Source organism: Humulus lupulus, chromosome 1 (genome assembly GCF_963169125.1).
Source record: "Humulus lupulus chromosome 1, drHumLupu1.1, whole genome shotgun sequence".
Taxonomy (NCBI): domain Eukaryota; kingdom Viridiplantae; phylum Streptophyta; class Magnoliopsida; order Rosales; family Cannabaceae; genus Humulus; species Humulus lupulus.
The window spans coordinates 34,065,625-34,082,070 of record NC_084793.1 but is presented as its reverse complement, the minus strand read 5'-3'; positions in this window follow the sequence as shown (position 1 = coordinate 34,082,070).

Below are 16,446 nucleotides of genomic sequence, written 5' to 3'. Positions count from 1 at the left end.
TGGACCGGCAGTCACCAGAGTGACCTTTCTGGCGGAGACCTGCGTCAACGCTTAAGCTCGGCGCAAAGTCCTCAAGCCACCCAGAGGGGCGACCTTCGAGATCGCCTTAACTCTCATAGAGGGGAACCAGAAGGAGGTGGCAACCATGCTTGCTCAGGGGGAAACCTGTCCGAGGTGCGTTACGGCGGGAACGCCCCAAATAACCTATCTCAAGATAGGAGGGACAATAACCCACCAAACGTATACAATGGATCCGGAGCTGTCGAGAAGCCCCGGAATAACCAAGGAAATCAGGACAAAACCCTTGAGCGCCTGGCTCAGATGGAGGAGCTAATGAGGAAGCTCCTGTCGGAGAAAGAGAAAGACGAGTATGATTCGGGGGACGAGCTTGAACTCTTCGCCCCCAGCATAGCAGCAACGGCTTACCCACCCGGTTTCCGTATGCTGCACCTGTCTAAATTCAACGGAGATGGAAACCCGTCGGATCATCTGGGGATGTTCAACACCCTGATGATGGCCCACAACATTGGCCCTGAGCTGAGGTGTCTGATATTTCCCTCCACACTGACTAGACCAGCCAGGCAGTGGTTCAAACAAAGCAAGAAACAATCAATCAGCTCCTGGAAAACTTTCTCTGCAGACTTCAAGAGGGCATTCCAAGCCTCCCAGGCTGCCTGCGTCAAGGCCGACTCTCTGGCTAACGTGAGGCAGCAGCCCGACGAGCCTCTGAAGGCTTACCTGAGCAGATTCGTGAACATCGCTGCTCGGGCTAGAGACACAGATGAAAGCTCCAAGCTCATGGCCTTGAGGACTGGAATCCTCGTCGGAGGGGGACTCTGGAAAGAAATACAAATGAAGGGAGTTAGCTCAGTGAACGAGTTCCTAAATAGGGCCCAGGAATGGATCAACTTGGAGGAGGCCCAAGCCTCTGCTGCAGGAACCAGTCAGGTCCTCGAGCAGCCTGCTGGAGTGGGAATGGAGGTCGCGACAGTGACCCAGAATGTTACACAAAATAACCAGTTCAGTGGAGGCAAGAGAAAGGGGAACGGTGAGGGCAACTAGCACGGCCCAAAGAAGAATAAGTCCGTAGACAAATTCAAGTCGGTCTACGCGACTTATACAGAGCTCTCCCACTCTAGGGAGAATATCTTCCTAGCGAACTCTGCTCGCCTACCCTGGAAGAAGCCGGAGCCGTTAAAGCACCAGAAGGGGAAGAGAGACACCTCCAAGTTTTGCCGTCTCCACAACGACGTTGGCCACAATACCGATGATTGTAGGCATTTGAAAGATGAGATCGAAACTCTCATCAGAGCCGACCCGTTAGCTCAGTACGCGCGGAACAGGGCTCCGACAGGCCGACCTGCTCCCGAGGTCCCGGCCAGTCAGCCCGGGTCTCGGGTGGATCAGGACGCCCCTCCTCCAGTGATGGGAGGAGAGATATCCACAATCTCGGGAGGTCCGCATTTAACTGGCACGAGCAGGGGTGCCTAAAAGAGGTACGTAAACGAACTCAAGGCGCATAACGGGGTAGAGTTCATCCTAGAGCAGCGCCTGCCAAAACAACAGCGATTGGAGAAGCAAACAATCATTTTTACAGAAGAAGATGCTGGCCATGTCCAGTTCCCTCATAACGACCCTCTGGTCGTAGCAGTGCAGCTCGCTAATCGGAAGTTTAGGAGGGTGCTGGTCGATAATGGGAGCTCGGTAAACCTTCTATTTCGGTCTACGCTGAAGAAGATGGGTTTAACTGTCGCCGAGCTGAAGGCAACCTCCATAATGCTGTATGGTTTTTCAGGAGAAGGATCAGCGGCCATAGGGACGATCGAGCTGGTGATCACCCTAGGAGAAGGACCTCGGACAGTCTCCAAACTCCTCGAGTTTGTGGTTATTGACTGCCCCACTGCGTACAATGCTATTTTGGGCCGACCCACACTCATAGCTTTTGAGGCCATCACATCCGTTCGCCACCTCGCGCTGAAATTCCCTTCTTCCACGGGAATATGCACGGTCTGTGGCGACCAACTTGCTGCCAGGGAATGCTACAACATTTCCATGTAGGGAAAATCGAAACCCAGGCAGCTAGCAATGGCCATCCAAGGTGGAGGAGAGGAATCTCAGGAATCTTTAACTGATCCTGAGATTGAAAAACCTCAGAGCGCCGAAGGGGAAAATATCATCGTAAGTGAGGATATTGACCCCCGAATAGGCGAGGATAAGTCCGAGCTCCAGGCTATTGAAGAGCTCGAGGAAGTAAACATCGGTCCACAAAATCTTTCACGGATGGTCAAGCTTGGGAAAAGCCTCTGTAGCAAGAGCAAAGCAGAGCTGATTAAGTTTCTATATGATAACCTGGATGTGTTTGCGTGGTCACATGAGGACATGGTGGGAATCAGTCCAAATGTCATCATGCACACCCTTCATCTGGACAAGAGCGTTCCTGCAAAGTCCCAGAAGTAGAGGCGCCTGGGAATAACCCGGGTTGAGGCCTTAGAGGAAGAAGTAGCCCGACTCAAGAAATGCGGCTTTATCCATGAAGCCAAGTTTTCGATTTGGGTCGCCAACCCCGTGCTGGTCCCGAAGCCCAACGGGAAGTGGCGGACCTGCATCGACTTCTCCGACCTGAATAAAGCCTGCCCCAAAGATTATTTTCCCTTGCCAAGGATTGAACAATTGGTGGATGCCACAGCGGGGCACGAGCTCATGTCCTTTATGGACGCCTACTCAGGCTACAACCAAATCGCCATGAATCCGGAGGACCAGGAGCACACCAGCTTCATGACCCCGACTAACGTCTATTGTTACAAGGTCATGCCATTCGGGCTGAAGAACGCCGGTGCTATGTACCAGAGGTTAGTAAATAGAATGTTCGCCAACCAGATCGGGAAGAACATGGAAGTGTACGTTGATGACATGCTGGTTAAGTCAAAGACTGCCGATAACCATGTTTCCGACCTGGAAGAATGCTTCAAGATACTACGAGAGTATGGCATGAGGCTTAATCCACAGAAATGCACTTTTGGAGTCGCATCTGGAAAATTCCTGGGTTTCATCGTCAACACCCGAGGAATCGAGGAAAATCCCGACAAGATCAGGTCATTACTCGAGCTTCCCTCCTCCAGGTCGCGCAAAGACGTCCAAGGTCTGACAGGAAGGGTTGCAGCCCTCAATCGGTTTATTTCTAAATCCACCGATAAGTGCTTGCCATTCTACAACCTGCTCCGAGGAAATAAGAAGTTTGAATGGACAGAAGAGTGCGAAGGTGCTTTCCTCGACCTGAAGGCACATCTGGCCGAGCCACCCGTATTATCCAAACCAAAGGTAGGAGAGCCCCTTTTTCTCTACCTAGCTGTCACAGAGGATGCAGCTAGTGCCGTATTGGTCCGAGAAGAAGACCGGGTTCAGAAACATGTCTACTACATCAGCAAGAGACTTCTCGGGGCTGAATCCCGATACCCGTCGATGGAAAAATTGGCGTTCTGTCTTATCACGGTCTCCCGAAAGCTCAAGCCGTACTTCCAGTCCCACTCAATACACGTCATGACCGATCAACCTTTAAGGCAGGTTTTGCAAAAACCTGAAACATCAGGACGCTTGTTAAAGTGGGCAATCGAACTCAGCCAGTTCAAAATTCTATACACCCCACGAACTGCTATAAAATTTAGGCCCTGGCCGATTTTATGGCAGAATGCGCAGGATTCCGGGAGGATCCTGCAGAAGACTCACCCCAGCTCACCTCGGCCCAGGTGTCATGGAAAATCTTCGTAGATGGCTCATCCAATGAGAACGGCTCCGGGGCTGGAATCATTTTGATATCCCCCGAGGGACATAGATTCCACTCGGCGCTGAGATTCGGATTCAAGGCCTCCAACAATGAGGCCGAATACGAAGCTTTGCTGGCAGGGCTGAGAATAGGCCAGGAGCTGAAGGCGAGCTCCGTTCAGTGCTTCAGTGACTCCCAGCTCGTGGTAAACCAGGTGCTGGGCGAATATCAAGCACGAGGACCCAAGATGGCTGCCTACCTGGCAAAGGTAAAAGTCGATCTGTCCGCATTTGGGCGAGGTTCAATCAAACAGATACCTCGGGAGCAGAACGCCAACGCAGACGCTCTTGCCAAGCTCGCCACCTCTGGGGAGACGGAGGCTTTGGGGTTAGTGCCGGTAGAATTATTGGAGAAACCAAGTATAGAAGAAGTCAGGGCAGAGGTCGAAGTGATCAACACCAGGCCGACCTGGATGACCCCCATTCTTAAATATCTCGCCGAGGGGAAGCTACCTAAAGGGCGTAATGATGCGCGGCAGGTACTGTACCAGGTCCCAAGGTATACGGTGGTAGACGGGGTGCTATACCGGCGTGGGTACTCCCTACCTCTCCTACGATGTGTCCTTCCAGGCGAAGCAAAGGCCATCCTGCAGGAAGTGCATGAGGGCTTTTGCGGGGATCACACTGGGGGGCAAAGCTTGGCCTTAAAGGTCTTAAGGCAAGGGTATTACTGGCCCACTCTGTCCAAGGACTCGATCTCGTATGTCAAAAAATGTGACAAGTGCCAGCGGTTCACCACAGTTGCCCGAGCTCCCCCAGTCGAGCTAAAGATGATCTCTTCCCCATGGCCATTTACGGTTTGGGGAATCAACTTGGTTGGCGCCCTCCCTACTGGAAAGGGTGGGGTCCGATACGCTGTGGTGGCCATCGACTACTTCACGAAGTGGGCTGAGGCAAAACCTTTGGCAATAATAACTTCCAAAAAAGTCCTCGACTTCATGGTTAAGAGCATTATCTACCGATTCGGGCTGCCCATGAAAATCGTTTCCGACAATGGGACTCAGTTCGATAGCGACCTATTCATCGAATTTTGTGAAAGGTACAGGATCGTGAAAAGCTTCTCGTCCGTGGCCTATCCTTAGGAAAATTTCCAGGTCGAGGCCGTCAATAAGACCCTAAAGGCGAGCCTCATGAAGAGACTAGACGAAGCCAAGGGGGTCTGGCCAGAACAGCTCCCCCAGGTTTTGTGGGCATACCGGACCTCGCATCGGACTCCTACGGGTCATACTCCTTTCTCCCTGGCTTTTGGGAGTGAGGCAGTCCTCCCTGTGGAGATTAAGGTACCTTCGCATAGAGTCCAGGCATATGAACAGGACCGCAACCACGAGCTGCTTTGCGCTTCCCTTGACTTGGTTGATGAAAGACGAGAAGATTCGCAACTCCAGCTCGCCCATTACCAGCAAAAAATCACTCGTTATTTCAACTCAAAAGTCAAAAAACGCACCTTTAGCATTCGCGACCTGGTCCTCAGGAGAGTCTTCTTCGCCGGTAAGGACCCTAAAGATGGAGTATTGGGACCGAACTGGGAAGGGCCATATCAAATCATCAAGATCATTAAAGAAGGAACTTACAAATTAGCTCGTCTCAACGGAGGGGCAGTCCCACGAGCTTGGAACGCCATCCATTTGAAGAGATATTATCAATGACACCCTTGTAAGGCCTAAAAGGCCATTTTTTAAGTATTAAGCAATGAAAATTAACTTTTTGTTCATGATTGTACATATTTACAAGTGTAATCTAAAGTAACCACGAAAGACCCTTTCCTAGTTACTTGGGGGGCATATGGTGTCTGGATACAACCAGGTCGCCTTAAAAGGCTTAGAAGTTAATTCAAATCGATTGATCGTTGTTTTTCTCAAAAAGCATGAGATATTGATAAAAATTAACATGAACTAAGCTATACCCTGGATATAACCAGGTCGCCTTAAAACTTATAAGTTAATTTAAATCGATTGATCATTGTTTTTCTTAAAGAGCACAAGGTATTGATAAAAATTAACGCGAACTAAGTTTTCAAACTAAGTTCCTGGACATAACCAGGTCATAAAACTTAGAAGTTAATTTAAATCGATTGATCGTTGTTTTTCTTAAAGAGCACGAGATATTGATAAAAATTGACGCGAACTAAGTTTTCAAACTAAGTTCCTGGACATAACCAGGTCATAAAACTTAGAAGTTAATTTAAATCGATTGATCGTTGTTTTTCTTAAAGAGCACGAGATATTGATAAAAATTAACGCGAACTAAGTTTTTCAAAGCAGTAACACAAATACGTAGAAGCAAAAGGAAGTAAACCAATCAAAAATAAAATTGATAAAGATTAGGTGTCTCGAGGTGAAAAACCTCATGTAAAGTTACACAAAAAAAAAAAAAAAATAATAATAATAAAGGACTGGGTGCGAAAAAGAAAGGCCCTAGGCTCCACCGGGCTGCCCCGTGGAGGTCGCTGTCTCGCCCTCCTGCTCGGCCACAGCGGATGCCTCCCCGGTCTCAGAAGGTGCCTTTTGCTGGAGGTGGGCTTTGAATCCTTCCCGAAGGACCTCCCAATCCGCTCCTAAGAAGGAGAAGTCTCCGTCTGAGTTGAAGACCCAGCAATGATAGAGCATGTCCTCCATGGCGGAGCTGGAATCTGCTTTCTCTGTTTCCAGGGCGACCTTAGCATCCTCGGCCCCAATCTTTGCCAAATTTAGCTCAGCAGCCTCGGTCTCTTGAAGTTTAGGGCGAGCTACCTTTAGCTCAGCCCACACAGCTGCCAGGGCATCCGTGGCTTCTTTTTCCTTCTATTGGGCCGTCTGCAAGGTGGCCAGGGCAGTTTGATGGGCGGCCAGAACTGTCTGATGCTCGCCCCTCATATCCTCGAGTTGGGCCCTGGACCTGGCTATGCTCCGGTGAAGGGCCAAGACACTCTACAAAAACAGAGAAACTACTGCCTTAGAAAAAAAAAAAAGAGAGGAAAAACAGGGAAAGGCATGATAATAAAAAATCATAAAAGGGTAAAGTCAGCTTACCGTTAGGGCCATGCCCAATGAAGATTCCATCACACCATCCGGGCTCCTTGTTTTGATGGCCCGCAGCTCTCTCTCAGTGAAGCGGTAGAAGTGGTCGACGACGTAGCTCGCCCTCTCATACACCGTCCCTCAGAAGACGTCAGGAATCTTCTTCAGGGCCCGGGGATCCACGGGGATGCGTACCTCCGGGACTACGACCATCGTAGTCCCGGCCTCCGCCTCCATGTCCCGGGCAGGGGACTGAGCTCGGGGAGGGGGCGGGGGCATCTTCTCCACTGGCGGAGGTGGAGGTACATTGGCCTGGGCAGTGGGGCTCTGATCCTTCCCCTTGGCGGGGGATTTGGATATTGTCCCGATGGCCTTCTTGGTCATCCGGAGCTTCTTCACCATGGGTCTGAAAGCCCCAGCAGAGGAGTTCCCTCCAGTGAACTTAACTCGCAGGTTTCCGAGCTGAGACATCTTTTCTGTCAAAACAAAGATTGTTAGTACACAAGTTAGCATTTATGCAAAAACAACAAAGATAAGGACAAAATCCAAAAGACACATATAGTAAGGGATCCTACCCCCCGAGCTAGGAGAGGAGTCTATGGTCACGACCATCAGCCCCGGAGCTTCTGCTGGGGAATCTAAGTCAATGATTACGCGAGCTGGTTCGGGCTCTGGGTTCGAATTTGGCTCAGGACTAGACTCTTCTACATACTGCCTAAGACCTCGAGCTACGGTACCCTCCCGGAGTGATGGCCATGACCGAAGGTTGGTCCCATACTCCTCAAATACGGCCGACCTAAATGCTAGGATGTTGTCTACGACTATGGTACCCCTAGGGCAGCTATCTTCATAATCCAACACGAGCCGATCAACACAATGGAGCAAGGTTACATCAAGGTCTGGGTCACTTCGGTGGCGTTGGACGAGCTGTTTGGGATTGAACCTAGCTAGTCGGGGGTCTGCAGTGGCCCTATCTAAGTTCCTAAACAGATATGGGTTACCTTGGCCGGAGGGACCTGCAGCTGCTCCGGACCGAATCCTCTCCTCGCTTGTCCTTTGGGCGACCTCCAGCGCCCGCTTCCTCCTCACGAGTGCCACCTCGTCCTCATCCCCCGCGACCTCCTCCTCAGGGATGGCCCTCATTTCGCGAGCTGGGGGAGGCACCCGGGGTCTCCTCAGATTCAAATTCTGGCCTAGGGAGATCAGCTTGCAGGCCAGCATCGTCTCGTCTGTCACGAGCTGGCGATAGTCCATTTCACTGGGGGGCAAGCCCGCCAGTGTCTCGTACTGGGTCCCGAGGATCACAAACTTTTCTGTCCTCACGAAGATAGCTGCAGAATTATTCTAAGTCAGAAATGGATACAGGGGGGAGCTAACCGATACTTAACTTACGAGCTAAGGATAAGAGGTACTTACGAGGACGGTTAAAGAAGTGCAGGTCGCAGTTGCAAAACCCCTTGGACATAAAGAAATGGTCTTTGAAGTCGTTGGGGTGGCTAGGCAACTCGATGACCACAGCCGTATTTGGAAACCGGGTTAAGTAGTAGAACCTGTCGCCTCGCCCCCGCTGCTCCGGGCTGGCCTTGAGGCAGAAAAAGTATAAGATATCTGCCGGAGTGGGGACCTCCCACTCCTGTTTCAAGAATAGATATCTCAACCCCGCCAACAAATGATAGGAGTTGGGGGGGAGCTGGAAAGGGGCCAACCTCACATAGTTGAGGAAGTCGGCGAAGTACTGATCCAGTGGGAGGAAAGCCCCAGCTTTGAAATGTTCGTCACTCCAGGCCGCGAATTCCTTGTCGAGCGGCGTGCAGCTCCGCTCACCTTCTAAGGGAGGTCGGGCGATCAGGGTGCCCCTCCCCAGTTCGATGTTGTGGGAAAGGAATATTTTATTCACTTTCCCCTGGTCGGTGATCTTCGAGACGATCCTCTCGGCCTCGAAGAAAGCGTCGGGTGCCACCTCGAGCTCCCGCTCCACGGCCGGCCTGAAAACAGGAATGGGGGAGTCTATCATCACTTCTTTTCCCTTGGATTGTTGGGAAGACAAACTGCTTGCGATCCTCTTAGAAGCGCTCTTCTTGGGTCCTATCTGGTCGCCTAGCGAACAAAAGAAGAAATTTTCAGAAAAGGTGACCTAGGAATAAGGGAGAATAAAAAAAGAGTTTCCTTTGCACGAGCTAAGGTAATCTCAGCCCGTGGAGAGTGAGACCACGCGGTTCTATGAACATGCGCCTATGCTCCCAACAGATCCCCGATTGCTCGGAATTCGTGTGTCAGGAGGGTCAGGATGAAAATTTGCCTTGGAGGGAAAGTTTCAGTAGGCAAGGGGTGCAAAACCGCCTGTGAGGCATGTCCTCTAAGCTACCCGATTTTGCACCCAAGAGTACTGGATATTTTAAAAAACCATACCGAAAATCCTACCCAGAAAATTTCCCCAGAAAATGCACCCTGTAAACCGTGTTCCTAAATGGTTTTCTACTACAAGCGATACCCTAAGCTAAAAGGCTTTCACCCTTCATGCCCACAAAAAACCAACAAAACCTTGCATGCGGCTACAGTAAATATTTACCTAGGCTACAGTGAAAAATAATTTTAAAACATGCACAGTCAGGGGACTTACGGAGTATCCTGGTTGAGAAGAGGATGAAGGGATCGTCTGGGTTGGGGCTTCGTCGGAGCAGTTGATTCCAAAGCTTCAAGGGAGCCCTTACACCTAAATTTCTTGAGAGCTGGGAATGGCGGCCGGAAAGAGGAGGGTTTTTATTTTGAAGATGAAGAAGAGAGAAGAAAGTGGAAGGTTCGGAAATTTTTTGAATGACCGGGTGGCCCATGCGTAAGGTGGCCACCCCTTTTATATACGTGAAAGGCCACGTGAGGAGGGCCGTTGGATTGCCCTGATGTGGGATCCAAGGCTCTCCACTCGAAAGGCGAAACGACGGCTGAGTATAGGCTAGGTCATTTAATGCGGTTCTCGGAAGATGTACCGTCACCAACCACAATGTTCCACGTATTCGGTGCCTGCATAAAATGTGGAATATGAAGAGTTCACGGGGAAGCCTAAAAGCCCCTACTGTGGCCCTATACGACGTCGTGTACCACGAGCAAGGGCTTGGGGGGCAAATGTATGCCCTAATTTTCCAACGGGCTATTAGCGAGCTGAGATACGACCTAAATCATATCAGCCACGTGGATCCCCCATGACCGGAGGTGCTGTCGTCAAGTCCTACCTCGTTAGCTCGGGTATCCAAAAGATTCACCAAGACTACTCAAGGACCGAGTCAGGTCTGTGAAGGCCGCAGGTCGAGGAGGCACGAGCTGGAGTTGCAGGCTATGACCTTTTGTAAAGTCAACCACGCAAGGTAAACGTTCATATATCAGACATCACGTGTCTGATATATCCCTGACTTCTTGGACACGCAGCATGAACGTGCGTGTTCAGGCACCCACGACTGGGTTGGCCCGTGCGGCCCATTATCCCCCTTACCTATTGATTAGACCACACTTCATGTTTCAGGTTTTAGGAATTAATCATGAATGTCACAGAAGTGATATGATAGATAAGAAGGTCACGGGATGACCCCCGTGACCAACCCCCAGGTGCCCTCTCCTATAAATATGGAGACCCTGGGAGTTGCAAGGGGTTGGATTCCATTGTGTAAGGAAATACCCTGTAAAAGAATACCAAGCATATAGCAATAATATTGGCTGGTGGAGTAGAAGGATTTTAACCTTTGAACCACCTAAAAAACGTAATTGTGTCACCAGTCAATTTACAAAGATCATTCATCTATTTCGGTTCATCGTTAAGCACTAATCCCTTCCTCTTATTTTCTTAATTACCTGTTGTCGAAGAACCGCGTCAACAAAAACAATAAACAAAATCAATAAAAAAATCACACTTTTAGTTTGGGAGACAAATTAATGATTTCAAAAAAGAAAATGTGTTTTAATATTCCCAATCAATAAAGATTTTAACTAACATAGGATTAAAAAATGAAATAAATTAAGAAAAATAAATAATATAAAAAATACTAATTATTTTTAAACTGGTATATAAATTGTATATTAATAAGTAATAATGTTTATATGTTTGTATATATATATTGTAATGTTAAATGTTATTATAATGAATGTTGTTAATTGGGATGAGCGGGGATGGAACATGAAACCTTTAGATAACATAGCATAGCTTTCTCGGGGCTTGGGTTTTGAAGCAATGATAACTTCATTGATAAATAACATAATGTCGTACATCCTAGAAAGTTTAAATATCTCGAAGAAAATGGGGGATATTTTCTAACTAAAAAAGTTGTCTTTCCATCCGAAGAGTATGGGCAGCTAACCATGAAACAATGAATCATAAATTAGAGACACTCTGGAAATTAGGATAACAAACTTGTTATAACCTCCAACAAAAATCCACTGTCATTGTAAAATGTACCGCCCTTAGAAAAAGTAGACACTTGCTAAAGAATATGTGTCCACAACATCCACACAAAGATCTAGTCAAAGAATCAAATCCAACGCCACCACCTACTCCACACATTTTACTTGTATAACTGATAAACAACCTACAAAATAAAATCAACATACAAACAAAAAAAACATTAGTTAATGTAACGCCCTAGGTAGCCAAGACTGCAACATCCAAAATTACCTAATAAGGCTTAGGGCCTTGATTAGGGGGCCAAGATGACAGATTATAGAAATTATGAGATATATATGTGTATCATTATGTGATTATGTGAGTTATATTATAATATGACTTGATATGAATGTTTAGGTGTATTAAATATGCATGTGGGCCCATTTCTGATTAAAAAGAGCAATTTTCGTAATTTGGCCCGTTATGGGTATATTTGGCATATATGTGATACATGTGTGAGACCACATCATTATGTGGATATATTTGGGTTACTCAGCACGAGGCGATCCTAGGGAGCAAGCTAGTGGGAAAGTCACAACGGGACCAATACTTGACTCGGGGTGAGTCAAGGGGTATTTTGGGTATTTAGTACATTACCAGGATATTGGGTAATGAGAATGATTATTTGATGATATATTGGGTGTTAGTGAGATCAGGGGGGAATTCTGAGAATTTTGACTACTTTACTCTCGGAGGCGTTTTTGGGTACCCCGAGTCGTGGGATATGTTTTAGGTTACTTAAGCTCAAAGTAACCTGTCAGAAACATAAAATACGTTCAGTAAACTTTCTCTCTCTCCCGTTCTCTTTCTGATGCCATTAGCATTTTCGAAGGAAACTCGAGTTTTAGAGCTCGTATTCAAGCAAGGTTAGAGTCATAAAAATTCTAGGAAAGATTAGAAGCTTGATAGCCAGATGATTTAGTAGAAAAACGGCATAATCAGAGGTAATCAAAGATTTAAATTTCTAAGTTTTGGTTTCCTTAAGTGTCTTGAGTTTTGATTTGGATTTTATGGTTCAGTGAGTTTTTAATCCATTAGAATGGCAATTTTTGTGGCCTGGGACATTCTAGGGATGTTGTGTGATTCAATGGTGAGTTTGGTACGGATTTGGGGTGAGTTTTGGTGGATTTCGAGCTGAGAAAGTTGGGTTCACAGGGTCGGGCCGCAGCCTTGTTCTTGGGGCGTCGCAGCCCTCACGAACCTAGAAGCCTGGGTGGCTGCCTGAACCGCTATCGCGTTGCGGCGCCTGTGGGCTGCTCAGGCCTGTGTCCATTGTATTTTGGGATGGGCTCTCTTCTTGGGAAGAGTCGCGAACCTAAGTGTGGGGGCGTCGCGGTCCTAATTGGGTGAGCCGCGGTGCACATAGAGGATTTTGGCCATTAAGTGCTTTGAGTGCGGGAACTCAAACCTTAGGGCTCGGGATCGATCCTACTACCCGATTTAGTAGAATTCGACATCCCAGAGGCTAGGACTTGGTCCAGAAGCCTGTGTTTACTCGTTATTGACATGATTCTATATTATGGTTGTGACTAGGTTATCCTAGGGCTCGGAACCGGGATTGTACTTGAGGGTCGTTCATTGGTAACTTATGCTTGGACTAAAGGTAGGAAAACTGCACCTGGTATGTGATACGTGTGATAATGGCTTGGCCTGAATTGTTGAACAGGAACATGAATAGGGCATGAATGCCTGAGAATGTGCATGATTATCATTATGCTTGTGATTATTGATTAAGCATGTTGAATGCTTTGTATTTGGATATATATGATATATGATATATGTTGGTCTGCATGATCTAATTGAGAAAGGCTTGACTTATCAATCAAGGATGACAATAGCGCTGAGCGCTGGTCGTAAAGCATTGACATATCAGTCAAGGACGACAATAGCTATAACTCCCTGGTTACCTCAGAATAGTTACGGTGAACGGTGAACCAAAAATTTGACCCGCTACCCGAGTCCTTTGGTTAAAAATGTGCTCTAAGTGTTATTAATAGGCTAAGGTGGAAAACCAATCAAAAGGAAATGATATATTTTATTAAACACATAAAACTGTTCATAGGCCCATAAAAAACTTTTACAAGTTATTTACAACTCAAAAAGGTCATTACTGTTTCAAATTTACAAACCCGTCGACCTAAGCGGCAAAAATAGGGTAAACCCCCTAGTTCCTCTGAGAACTCATTGGCCGTGGTGGTCAAGCAGCCGCATATGTACACATCACTACCTAAGCTCTCCACTCAAGTTTGGGTGAGCTTTTCTTTCCCTTTACCTGCACCACATAGCACCCATGAGCCAAGGCCCAGCAAGAAAACACAATATAGCATGATATAATATCAACAATGATCATAATAATCATTCAGGACTTTCAGTCCAAAATAAAGGAGTGACAATTAGAAAAGTCACTAAGCTGGGTTCCATTCCCATTAGCCATGTGACGATAGGGTCACCGGGGCTTTGGAGATAAGTGATCCTTTCACTAGCTTAAACAGGATAGGTGCATGATGACTACTCACCAACATAACCTACCTCATGACTCTAGAGTCATAACTATGGAACACTGTTCCCTAGCCATGTGACAAGCAGTCACCTAGGCCTTGGGCCCTGGCTCTGAGTAACTAGTCTTAGACTAGCCAAGCGCTTATAAGATTCATTGACCTTAGGGTCGGTCCAGCATTAATGCCTTAGAGTCATTCAACGCTGATATCGATTAGATCTAATCTTCATTTGACCCTGCTTTCAAGACGCTTATGTCGTTTCTGACTCTTAGGTCATTGATACGCGACTAGTGCTGTCCCTGACTAGTCAGTGCCATACACAAGTAAACAACATTTGCTAGCGTTTAATATGCAATCAATGTCCACATTTATCAACCAACATGCCTCCACAACAATCATGCATGTCATATACACAGGGTGCAGTTTTCTTACCTCCGGTTCGAGCGAGAAATATAATAAGAACGACTCCTGAGAATGATCGACCTTTGATTCCTTAGTGGTTACCTAATCATAACCAATTATATCCTCCATTAATGAAATTCAACAATGAAAGGGTCTTAACCTAAACCCCACTCTCGGGACCTCGAAACATGCCCACACAGTGAGTAGATTCGATCCCAGGCCTTAAGGATTGAAACCCCGGGCCAAAAACACTCAAAATGGGATTCTGGAGGAATAGAGTAGTGCTACAACGCTGCTCCCTAGCGCCCCAGCACTATACTCAGAACCCCCAAACACCCAGAAAGCATCCTGTGTAGAGCTATAGCGCCCTATGATGGGCATTGTAGCGCTACCCCCAGACTGGTTTTCCCCTGACACTTCCTTCTTCGACTCCTTCAGTTCTAACTCGATTCCAATGTTTCCAAATCCCATTTTTGATGCCAAATGAACCCAAAAACCATCCTCACATACCCCAAGCATCACAACCACAAGAACCCTAGCCAAAACTCCCAACAATACCAAGCATCCATCCTAGGAATCCCTACTGAAAACCAGAAATAAAATAGGGCAAAACAGGGAATTCAATGGCTAGAAACTTACCTCAAGCTTAGATTATGATGCTCTTCAATGGTGGAACACACTCCCAAACTCCCAAGGCTTACTTCCCAAGCTTGAATCCTCAAGAATGGCTCAAAAATCACAAAGAAAGCTGAAGGAAAATAGGTACGGTAAAGCTCTTGAACTTACTCTATTTTTCTCCACCTTTCTACAGCCATAAATGGCTTATATCTATCCTAGGGGTGAAAAGACCAAAATACCCCTAGGTCAATTAAAGGTTTCTAAAGGCTCCCAAGGGCAAAATTGGTATTTCCCACCTATCTCGTTAATCATAATTAACACTCTCCAATTCCCACTATTCTCGATAATCTCAAACACCAATAATTCATATCATGTTACCCTTTAATTCTTGGCAACGCTCTAATCATTAAAATCACCCCGAGACTCACCCCGAGTCCCGAACTTAAACCTGTTATGACTAAACCACTAATTAATATTCCAAGATCGTCTCAGGCCGAATAGCTCGAACAAACCCACATTATAATGTGGTCTCAACAATATGTCACCAACATGCATACACATATACAATTACACCCTGAACGGGCCAAATTACCAAAACACCCTAAAAATCAAATGTGGACCCACATGCATGCATTTAACATCATATTATAATATAATTCACATAAACATGCATATAATCATTTAATGGCATAATTAAACATTTATGGCCCTCCCGGCCTACTAATCCAGCCATTAAATTGCATTAGGGATTTCGGGGCATTACAATAGCGCTGAGCATTGAATTATCAGTCAATGACAAAAAGAACGTTGAGCACTGGTCATAAAGCATTGACTTATCAGTCAAGGGTGGCAATAGCATGCTGAGCGCTGGTTGTTATGGTTATGTTTAACTAGGAGTGCATCATACACTTGACCGACCTATTGGTCGTGGAAAACTCAGCGCCAGGTACGCTAGGTTTAACGCCAAAAAATGTGACAACCACTTAGCGGTAGTTATAGTAAAAGTTTGGCGGTCGATCCACAAGGAGGTAACCTAAAACGAAAAGATTAGTAGAAAACTACCACTAAAATTTAGTAACATGAAATAAATAGACATGGAAATGAAAATAGATTTGGAATTTTTTTGTTGTGTTTTTTGTGAAATGAGACAAGTCAAATGAAATAAAAAATAAGATGTAATCAAGGGTTGAAAAGTAGAAAGGTTTCAAGAATCATCCATATGCTTGTTTAGTTACTTAGTTACTTAATTTACAAAACTGCATAAGTAAATAGTTCACATCCTAACATTTACTTGGAAAATCTAACATTAAAGTCCATATTCTTTTCTAACAAAAGTCCATTTGAGTTATAAAGTTCTTTACTTTAGGAGCACAATGTTAATCTTATGAAAAATCTAAAAATGACAAAATACCCAAGGGCAATAATGCAATAAAAGATTAGACATAAAATTATGTATCAATATTACTTTCATTAATTAGAAGCACGTAGAAATAGTATGACTAATCCTATATACTATTAGCACAAGTAAATAAAGATAACAATATAGAGATGAGGATGAAAGAACATAAACAACTCAAATAAATTATATTAAGAACATAGTAAATCAAAGTAGCAAAATAACATCAATAACATATGAAATCATCCCTAACCTTCCTAGGAAGATTAGACCATTATGCTCATTGTTTAC